The sequence below is a fragment of the Dasypus novemcinctus genome, chromosome 19 (genome assembly GCF_030445035.2).
Source record: "Dasypus novemcinctus isolate mDasNov1 chromosome 19, mDasNov1.1.hap2, whole genome shotgun sequence".
Classification (NCBI taxonomy): domain Eukaryota; kingdom Metazoa; phylum Chordata; class Mammalia; order Cingulata; family Dasypodidae; genus Dasypus; species Dasypus novemcinctus.
Genome location: NC_080691.1, coordinates 57,390,032 through 57,401,085, shown reverse-complemented (window position 1 = coordinate 57,401,085; position 11,054 = coordinate 57,390,032). Strand labels below are relative to the sequence as shown.

General features: G+C 38.0%; 1 long non-coding RNA gene across 1 annotated transcript; it reads left to right on the top strand.

The window, feature by feature from the left end:
- Positions 1 to 1,291: 1,291 nt before the first annotated feature.
- On the top strand, positions 1,292 to 1,740 carry LOC101431890 (uncharacterized). Its single transcript, XR_011646611.1, has 2 exons — positions 1,292 to 1,438; positions 1,563 to 1,740. It is a non-coding gene; the product is annotated as an uncharacterized lncRNA (long non-coding RNA).
- The last annotated feature ends 9,314 nt before the right edge of the window (positions 1,741 to 11,054 follow it).

Genomic DNA, 11,054 nt, shown 5'->3' with positions numbered 1-11,054 from the left:
ACATCTACAGAGAGCCCCTCTACTCCCCATCAGGCCCTCAGCTGCACACTCAACAGAGATATCTGTTCTGCCTTGGGAAGTTCTCGCAGTTGTATTGTTGTGGAAGCGGAGAGATTTAATGCTCACATATTGAGGGTCAGGACCCAGGAATATTCTTAAGAAGAAAAATTTATTAATGACCACCTGGGATTGGGGACTCCTGACCAAAAACCAGAGTCCCGAATAGGATTTCTGTGTTCCTTTTATACAGAGGAAGAAGGTGTGGGGAAGTCAAATGGTGCTTTTATGAGAAAAAGACTTTCTTTGTTAGTTTCTTTGAGATTTTAGGGTTTGTCTGAGTAGCAGATAGTTTTTGAATTAAAATAGCTCCCACGTTCCAGGTAAACTTGAATTAACATATCACCCATTTTCCTTCTGGATGCGATTTTGAATACACATTGCTTCTACTTCCTTTCTGAAAATTAAAGCCTATTGTGTCTATATTACTTAATTGGCTTTTTAGTAACTAGGCACACTTAGATACAGAAATAGATAATTTTGAACTTATGCACAGGCTATGTTAGTATAAGGAACCCATTTAAGAGCAGAGCATGAGGTTTTACTGTCTAGGATGGAAGTCCACAGGTAGCCTGAGAACCTGAACCAGAATCTTCAGGAGAGCTTGGAGGAGGACTGGAGGGAGAGGAGGATCTCTTGTCTGTGTAATGTGCTGTTTCTTTGGGAGGAAGCTGGTCGTTTCCCCAAGCCTCCAAGACTCATGCAGGAACTCCCTGGTATTCAATTCAGCTCCTTTGAATGACTGATCCTCCAAGAATTGGACATGCTCTGGATATGATGTAGGAGCTCATAAAGTTAGACTCAGCTGGTCATCAAGTCTAGCCACTGCTTTATTTCTCTATGGAATCAAAGGAAACAGCTTGTGCTTCTCCATTCACGGGGTACCTGGCATTGGCCCAGACACACAATTGTTCAGAAACTCAATCTCCACTTTAATGCCACTTGCAGAAGGGAGGAAGAGAACATGCTGGCTATCATGTCAACCATGTGGGTATTACAAGGAGAGAAACTTGGAGAATAAGGAGGAGGCAGAAAGAGAAAGCACTGAACTGTTTCTAGGACTGAAATGCTTTTCCAATCACACAGCATCACAGAAATTTTCACTGACTGTTGTCACAGAGAGCTCTGGATGCAGAGACTGCAGAGTAAAAGAAAACCTCAGCTGCAGGGAGGGAGCTGATGTTGCCTATGGGGATGGTAAATGCAAATGGGGCCCCTCCCTGTGTTCCTGAAATGCAGCCCAGGCCCAGACTTTGTAGCTCTGAGAGAGGAGCCCACTGCCCTGTGTCTGAGCTCTCCCTACTCTGAGCACAGGACTGAAGAAGAAGAGACACCATGAAGTTTGTGCTGGTCTGGACTTTCCTTTGGTCTATTCTCCACGGTAATATTAACTAGAAATTGGTTTTGCTGCACTATAAATGTGTTTGTGTGCACTTGTTCATATTTGTGTGTGTGTGTGACAATATGTGACTATCTGTGACTCACCTTCTAATGTCTGTTTTCAGGTGTCCTCTCTGAGGTTCAGCTGGTGGAGTCTGGGGGTGACTTGAAACAGCCAGGAGGATCTCTGCGCCTCTCCTGTTCAGCCTCAGGATTCACCTTTAAAGACTATGCAATGCATTGGGTCCGCCAGCCTCCAGGGAAGGGGCTAGACTGGGTCTCAGTAATTAGTAGTAGTGGTGGTAGCACATACTATGCAGACTCTGTGAATGGCCGATTCACCATCTCCAGGGACAACAACAAGAACCAGGTGTATCTGCAAATGAATGGCCTGAAACCTGAGGACACAGCCCTTTATTACTGTGCTAAAGACACAGTGAGAGGAAGGCAATCCTGACCCAGACAAAAACCTCTTCTATGAGGTGGCCATGAGGGGATGCTCAGAACTCAGGGAGCACAAAGTGCAGCTGCAGGAGAAGGTGCAGGGAGGTGGTTAAAGACTGGATTGTTGTCAGGATCTAGAGTTTCCTCTCCAGCTGTTTCCCCAGGAAGCATTTCTATTATCATTCTGTGCCTATCACTACTGATATAGTAAATGAGAATAGTATTGACTGAATAGGAGGAAGAATAATTATGTGAAAAACCAGGGAAATCTCCTTATGAAAGCCGAAAGGGCTCTGCCAATATTTGCCTGGTTCAGAATTCTGAGTAGTTCATGGCAACCTGGTGAATCTTCGCAATGAGACTGAAGGCCAGTGGTTCAGTGATATTTCTTATTAGGAAAATCACTGTGATTCACATGAGAACCAAAAGTGAGGCTGTTCCATTGTATTGTATTGTATTTCAAATTGCATTCCTACTCATACCAAAGTGATCACATCAGACTCAATATTGACCTGGTTGTCTATTTGTTTGATGATCCATTTTATTTTCCCTGAATGTTTTTTCCTTACATTTCCCTTTGTTCCTTATGTGCCTTGTCAATGAATTCTGTGTTTTCTCTGGTCTAAATCCCAAGGGTTAGACATATTACCTAGAGGTTCTGTGGCTCCTGCAGGTTCCTGTGAAAGGCAGAAGGGACTTCCTCACACAACATTGCCTGGTACCTCTCCATTGTCCTCTCTGTGTGGAATTATGTGGGAAATAAAAATGGTAAGTTATATGCATACCGATAATTTTTCTTTGGTCAAGATGGGATTTAAGTAGCAAGTTGATCTCTTGTGCTCCCTAAACTGTCATGCTCTCACCCACATTTCCTGTGACATTGGGGAGAAATCCAAATAAGAGCAGCATGAAGTGACAGTTTCCATGTAGCCACCTGACTAAGGACTCAGAATATCCTCCCTTACCTTTTCTATGACTATCCTCACTCATTTATTTCTCTTCCTTTCTCTAATGTGAAAATAATACCATACACAGTTCTGGGAGGAAGAAGTTACATTCATGCCTTCCACAATGCTTCAGCTAAAAACAAAAAAAACAGAGTGCTTTACAAAATATTCTTTCCTAAATGAGAGAGCTTAATCATGTGGCTTAAGAAAATTTGGAAATTGAGTTGCCTCGTTGAGAGGAGTCCATTCTTGCCTACTTGCTACATTTGCTTGGAGGCAAGTGTGTGTCATTTCATGTAGGAAATGCCAGACTAATTGCTGTCTTCTATGGGGAGGAAGAGTTGAAATCCTCATGATTGACTGGTCAGGAGTTATGGGAAAATGTTGTTTTCATCCTTTAGCCAGGGCAGGAGAGAGCTAATTCTGTGTCATATTTAACTATTTTTCCTTCAGTTGTTTGTTTTATTTTGCACGTATATTCACAAAATTTTTCTTTCAGAAATTTTGCAATGTAAAAATTTATTATCCTATATAAAGAGCAGTACCAAATTATTTCTTTCGTTAGTCTCGTTAAGCAATCTTAACTAAGAGCCATCATTGTGCAGTAATCCGTGGGATCTTGAGGTGAGTAGCATACAGAGGGCTTTAAGCAAGTGGAGTGGACAGTTTGTCAGAATGGGCAAGTGTCCTGCTCTGGTGTAGAAAACAGGGCTCAGCTTTCATTACTGACTGAATTTCCAAGTGTAGGTGGATCAGGGTCTGTCCATGAAATGGGTGTTTTGCCTGATATCATCTTGTTGAATTTGCATTAAAGGAAAAGCTGAAGAAATCATCCTGATGGTCTCCCATAGGGATTTCAGTACAGAAAGTGTTCCATGAGTCTGTCCTTCTTACATGTGGAAGAGATGGAGGTAGAAACACTCAACTTGTGGAAGCTGTTAGAGCAACACTTGAGTGAACAGAAAAAGAACAGCTGCTATGACTAAATAGATGAATAACACAAATAAATGTGGATCTATCAGTTTATCATGGGAAAATAAAACCACAAGCAGTAGCAGCACAAGTGAGCATTGAAATGTTTCTGTATATCATCACAATATTTAATATACAATTTTTAGGTCTAAGAGCATCCTAATTTCTAGGTATGTTTGTACAATGATAATGATAAATTTATAAATATATATATTGCTTTAATCATATATTTATAGATAAAGCATGCAGAATGTATTAAGTTCCTATAAATATCCTCACAATTTTACATATTAACTCTATACATTAATGTGGTAATATTGCAATTTATGAAACAATATTATTATAATTGTACTTTTAACTCTGGTCTGTAGTTTACATTAGGACTCACTGTTGTAGAAATTTATGTTTCTAAAATTTTTATTCTGATAGCATGTATACAAATATTTTTCTACTAATTCATGATTATTTTGTATTTTATATTTCCCGATACATACAGGATATTCTATTCCAAATGTTCCTTAGGTCACAACAGAAGAGACATTGAAATGCTGATAAATATAGTGTAATACCAAAAGCTATATCAGCAAAATATTTTTTTTCAATTATACCGTGATTGGAATCAGTAATTACAAATAAATTTGTATCGGTATCATAAAGTGTAGAGTCACAGCATTATGGTTATAATAATCCACAATGAAGAGATTTAATCTTTTCAAAGTTATGAGCAAGTCAGTTTGGGCTGTTAAACAGAGAAGCACTGGACATTAAAATCCTTTTTGTAAGTCTTATATATCAGACTTTAATCCTTGAATGCCCCATTTATTATACATTGGGATGTATTAAGTATTAAAATACTTAAGTCTACTTGAGTCTCCTTATGTTAAGACAATTAGCAATGCCATAAACAATGTAATGTTAATTTATTAGTCATTGATCCAAACATCCATGACATTATGAAAATATTTCGGGAAAATGCATGCTATGGCATTGGAAATTTATGCAATAAAAAGGTTCCAATGTATGGGTAAGGCATATATGTTTTTCATTTTCTTCATATTTGGAAATTCTCATAAGATAATAGGGGACAATCTCTCAGATTGCCAAATTATTACAAATGCCATTCTCTGTTTGACTTGACAAGAGGATATTTTTAGCATACATATTTCAGAGGCTAGAGAGCCAAAACTGAAACATAAGCAAGACAATGCTATTCTCTCAAAATCCCTAGCATTATGTTGTTGACTTGCATCAAACTTAGGGTTCATTAACTTGTATATCTGCCCCCTGATATATTACATTCTCTCCATTTCCACTGACTTCCAACTTTTCACTCCTCTCATTGAGTCCAGTTTTGTTTTCTTAGAAAACCATTCATAGAAATTGGCTAACCTCATTCAGTTTGCCACATAATAAATAGAATAATAGAAGATCCTTTTCTAAAATACGTGTTCATTCCTACAGTGAGAATACATCATCAAAGGGGGCCATTCACAAAAGATTCATACTGCAAGAACCACTGATTAATATAAAGATATGTCTCTGGTTGATACTCAAAGAAATCTACCAAAGTCTGCCCGCTCTGCCCCATAGATATATTACCCCACCCCTTGCAAAATGCACTTACCACATAGCAATATCTTAAAACCAATATGTCTTTCAATACCTACTCAGGCTTATCAAGATACGCCATGTGTATGTTCAACCTAAGGAAAATTCCTTTCCATCTTTCAAACTGTGAAATAAGGAAAATCATTTACTCATTTCCATATATTATGGTGGGACATGATTAGTACAGAAATCACCGTTCTAATAGGGAGAAATTGGAAGACAAACTAAGTTTACAGTTCCCAGGCATATGTGAAACTCACCACAGGAATCTTCACTAGAAGTTAAGGTCTGAAAGTCAACTGGAAATGCAGTAGTTTTATTCCAGCCCTGCTGGAATTTCAGCCAATACTTTCAGAGTCTTATGCAGTTCCCCTGCTCTCCCTGAATGCTGGTGCATAACTCCAATGCTCTCCAAACACAAGAAGGTTGTATTCACTCTGCAAACCTCATCCAAGTACCCTTCTGTCTTGTCCTAAAAACTCTTACTTTGCCTCCCATGGTTCTGTCCATTCCAACTCTGTCTATTTTGATCCAGGCTGGCAGTATTTCAGCTCTTGCAAAATTCTCAAAAACTTTGTTGATTTATCAGGTAGTTTGAAAGGGTCCATCTCATAAAAAATGACATATTTCCAATTATAGCTTCCTCTAAATGCTAGAATTGGGTAACTGGATACATATGTCCTATGTCCACGTTCCATAAAAAAGGGTGGTTCAGGTATGCCCAAATTTGGAGCCCTGTTTTCTTTGAAATCATCCCACAAAAGCATATTGCAGACTGTTGAAAGCCTGAGTCTCAGAAAAGATTATCTGGATAAGATGAAAATTTTCAGGCCCTGCATTCCTTTGGACATTAGTACACAATTCTAACAGGCTTTCTTCACCTTCATACCAAGGAACACGTTTCTTACAGTTTCCAATATTATATTCACCATTTGATTCCAGACTCTCACTGGAACTATCTTTAGCATCCATATTTTTGCCCACATACTGTCCATAATGAATTATGTATTCTATAAGATGGTAGCTACTTTCTCTTCCTCTTTCAGCTCTTCCTTTTTTTCCTTTTATTATCTTTTAAATGTTACATTAAAAAAATATGAGCTTGCCATATACCCCCATCCCGACCCCTCCAACATCACCAAAATCTTCCTATCACTGTAACACATTCACTGCACCTGGTGAATACATTCTAGAACACCACTGCACCACATGGACAGTGGTCCAACTTGTAGTGCACACTCTCCCCCAGTCCACCGAGTGGGCCACAACAGGACACACAACACCCAGCACTTGTCCCTGCAGCACCACCCAGGAAAACTCCAAATCATGATAATGCCCCCACACCATTTCACATGCCGCAATGATGGAAGAGGTTGTTGATGTGGGAGGGGTTTGGTGGGTGGGTTGAGAGGTATTTGGGGACCTCATATTTTTGAAATGTAACAATTAAAAGAAAATAACAAAGAAAAAAAAAGAGAGCTGAACCTCTACAGAAACGACTTTGATATCTATATCTCTTCCAAAATTCCTTTCAAAGCAATCCAAACATTTCCTACTAAGAAACTCCAAATTTTTCCAGCCAATATCTATTAACTATTTCCAAGCCACTTCCATATTTTTTGGTTTATATAGAGCAGAACACCAATTTCTGGTACTAAAAGCTGACACAATGTGGAGACCATTATGACAAATGCTGCGCTCGGCTTTGCTTTACAAAGGACTTATTAGTTCACAGTATCATAGGCTTTGACCAATGGAGGTTTGTAACATGATTGAAAGTCAGGTTGTGTGATTCCTCCACATTCAATTTTCTTCTTCAATATATTTTTGGTTATTCAGTGCCTTTGGCCTTCCAAATATATTTCATAAATGGCTTTTCCAGTTCAGTAAAAATACTGTTGTAATTTTTATGAAGATTGCATTAAATCTGTAAATCAATTGGGGTATGATATACAACTTAAAGTTATTTAGTCTTCCAATCCATGATCATGGAACATTATTCCATTTATTTAGGTCATCCTTGAGTCCTTAAACATTGCTGTGTATTTTTCTATGTATAAGTCCTTTACAAGCTTAGTTAAGTTTATTCATAGATAGTTTAATATTGTACTTGATATTGTAAATGGAATTTCTTTCTTGATTTCTTACTCAGATTACTCATTATTAGTGTACAAAAATGCTACTGATTTTTGCTAGCTGAACTTTTATCTTGCCACTTTACTTAACTCATTTATCAGCTTTAGAATCTTTGTTGTAGACTTTCCAGGGCTTTCTATGTATAAGATCATGTCATCAGCAAATATTGAAATTTTTCCTTCTATTCCAATTGTGATGACCTTTATTCTTTTTCTTGCTTATGTGCTTGAGTTTGTTCTTCTAAAACTATGGTAAATGGGAGCAGTAACAATGGGTATCCTTATCTTGTTACAGGTCTTAGAGGGATAGACTTTTTCATTTCAACTTTGAGTATGATGTTACCTTCAACTTTTTCATATATACCCTTTACCATGTTGAGAAAGTTTCCTTCTGTTTAAGTCTTTTGAAGTGCTTTTTTTTCAAGAAAGTGTGCTGTTTCTTGTCAAATGCTTTTTCTGCATCAATAAAGATGATCATGCGATTCTTTCTTTTGATCTTTTAACGTGGTGTATTACATTGTTTGATATTCTTACCTAAGAAGCAGCTTTTTAAAACATTTTTAGTGTTATTTTATTTACAATTTCACTAATTTCTGCTCTAATCTTTGTTATTTCTTTTTTTTTTTTCTATTTTCTTTGCCATTAGTTTTCACTTGTTCTAGATCCACTTGTTGTGCAGGTAGGTCTTTCATCTTTTTTCATGTAAATATGTATGGGTATAAATACCTGTCTCAATACTCTGCATTCCAAAAAATTCATATATTTTGTTCTAATTTTTATTCTTTGGGAGATAATTACTTATTTTGCAATTTCATTCTTGTCCCCAGTTGTTTTAGTGTGTATTGTTTAAATTCCATATCTTTGTGCTGAATCTGGTTCTTGGCCCTACGTAATTTCTAACTTCATTCCACTGAGGTCAGAGAAATTATTTTGTATAATTTCAAACTTTCTAAATTCATTCAGACTTATTCTGTTACCTAACATGTGGCCTATCCTGGGAACGATTCATGAATATTGAAACTATCCTTCTGTGAAAGACTTATATGCAGGAATCTACAGAACAGTGTTCAAGGAAATCAAAGAAGACTTAAATAAATGGAAGAATATTACCTGCTCATAAATAGGAAGACTAATTTTATATAAGATGTCTATCATACCAAAACTGATCTACAGATTCAATGCATACCAAAAAAAATCAACACAGCAATTTTTAATGAACTAGAAAAACTAACTATGAAATCTATTTGGAAAGGAAAGAGGCCCCAAATAGCCAAAGACATATTGAAAAAGAAAAATGAAACTGGAGGGATCACACTACAGGATTTCAAAACACACTACTAAGCTACAGTAGTGAAAACAGCATGGCATTGGCAAAAGGATAGACACACTGACCAATGGAACCTAGTTGAGAGTTATGATATAGATCCTCATATATTTAGTCATCTGATATTTGACAAGGCTACCAAGTCCACTCAACTGGGAGAGAATGGCCTCTTCAAAAATTGGTGGCTAGAGAATTGGATATCCAATTGCAAAAGAAGGAAAGAGGATTACCACCTCACACCTTACACAAAAATCAACTCAACGTGGATCAAAGACCTAAATGTAAGAGCCAAGATGATAAAGACCTTGGAAAACATTGTAGGGAAGCATCTATAGCACATTGTAGTAGGAAAAGGCTTCAAGAACTTCACACCCAAGGCACAAGCAGCAAAAGAACAAATAGATAAACGGGACTTCCTCCAAATTAAAGCTTTTTGCACCTCAAAGGAGTTAGTCACGAAAGTGAAGAGAGAGCCTACCCAATGGGAGAAAATATTTGTTAACCATATATCTGATAGAAGACATAGCCTGCATATGTAAAGAACTGCTATATCTTGAAAATAAAAAGACAAGCAATCCATTTAAAAAATGGGAAAAAAGACGCTTCACCAAAGAAGAAATACAAATCGTTAAAAAGCACATGAAAAAATGCTCAAAATCACTCACTATTAGGGACATGCAAATCTAAACTATAATGAGATACCATCTTACACCCATAAGACTGGCAGCTATCGAAAAAACAGAAGACTACAAGTGCTGGAGAGGATGTGGATGAATGGGAACACTCATCCACTGCTGGTGGGAATGCAGAGGGATCCAGCCATTCTGGAGGACAGTTTGATGGTCTCTCAAAATTTAGCTAGAGATTTGCCATGTGACCCAGCAATTCCACTGTTGGGGATATAAAAAGTAGACATGAAAATGAGGACACAGACTAATATATGCACAAAAATATTCATAGCAGCATCATACACTATTGCCAAAAGTTGAAGTCAACCCAAAAGTCCATCAATGAACGAATGGATAAATAAAATATGGAATATACATACAATGGAAAATTACTCAGGTATAAGAAGGAATACAGTACAAACACATGTAATAACATGGATGAATCTTGAAGACTTTAGGTTGAATGAGGCAAGCCAACCACTGAAGGACAAATACTATATGATCTCTCTGATATGAAACAAACAAACCAGAGAGATAAAGACTGGAAGATAAAGTTAAAGGAATTTGGGGGGAAGAGGAAGATTGCAAGCTGGCGATTACATGGATGAAGTCTATGATAAGCTGGAGATAATTATTTGTACAGGGAAGGGATAAGATGGGGGCATAGGAATAATTTTGTGTGGGGTTTTGCAGGCTTGAGCAGGGCTAGGGCTTGGAAGATGGGTCAGGTGACTGAAGGAAATGGGGGGGGGAGGGCTGGGGGGAACTTTTAAATACGGGGGAATGTCAGGTATATGGTTGAAACGTCAGAGTGGACATCATCCCAAATCCCTCAAGACTGAGAAATGGAGAAACATATGTGCCTCAACTAATTGGGCTCCCATCTACCATATAGGAGGTCCTGGGTTCAATGCCCAGGGCCTCCTGGTGAAGGAAAGCTGGCCCTGTGGAGTGCCGGCCCATGTGGGATTGTGGCCCCACACAGGAGTGCCAGCTAACATGCAGAGCTGATGCAGCAAGATGATGCAACAAGAGACAGAGAGGAGAGAAAATAAGAAGATGAAGCAGAATAGTGACATGAGGTGGCACAAGAGAGTAAACAGCTCTCTCCCACTCTGGAAGGTCCCAGAGCCACCTAATGAGAATACAAGCAGATGCAGAAAACTCACAGCAAAAGAATACACAGAGTAGACAATGGGGGGGGCGGGGGACAGATGGGGGCTGAGGGGAGAAATAAAAATAAATCTTTTTAAAAAATCAAGTAAAAAAAATGACTGAGTAATGAACAAAAAGGGCTGATGGGGGAACCACTGACAAAACCGGATGTACTGTTATTGCAGCTATCTTGTGTAAACTGAGTAATTTTTCACAGTTACATAAAAATAAATTTTTAAAGTTAAAAAAAAAAGAAAATATAACAAGGGTCACGTTGTTAAGGTGCTTAAGTGTGGGGCATCTGGTACAGGGGCAAGCTTCTAGGCAGTATGTGAGTGCTCATGTCATCATAGTGTGTTATATA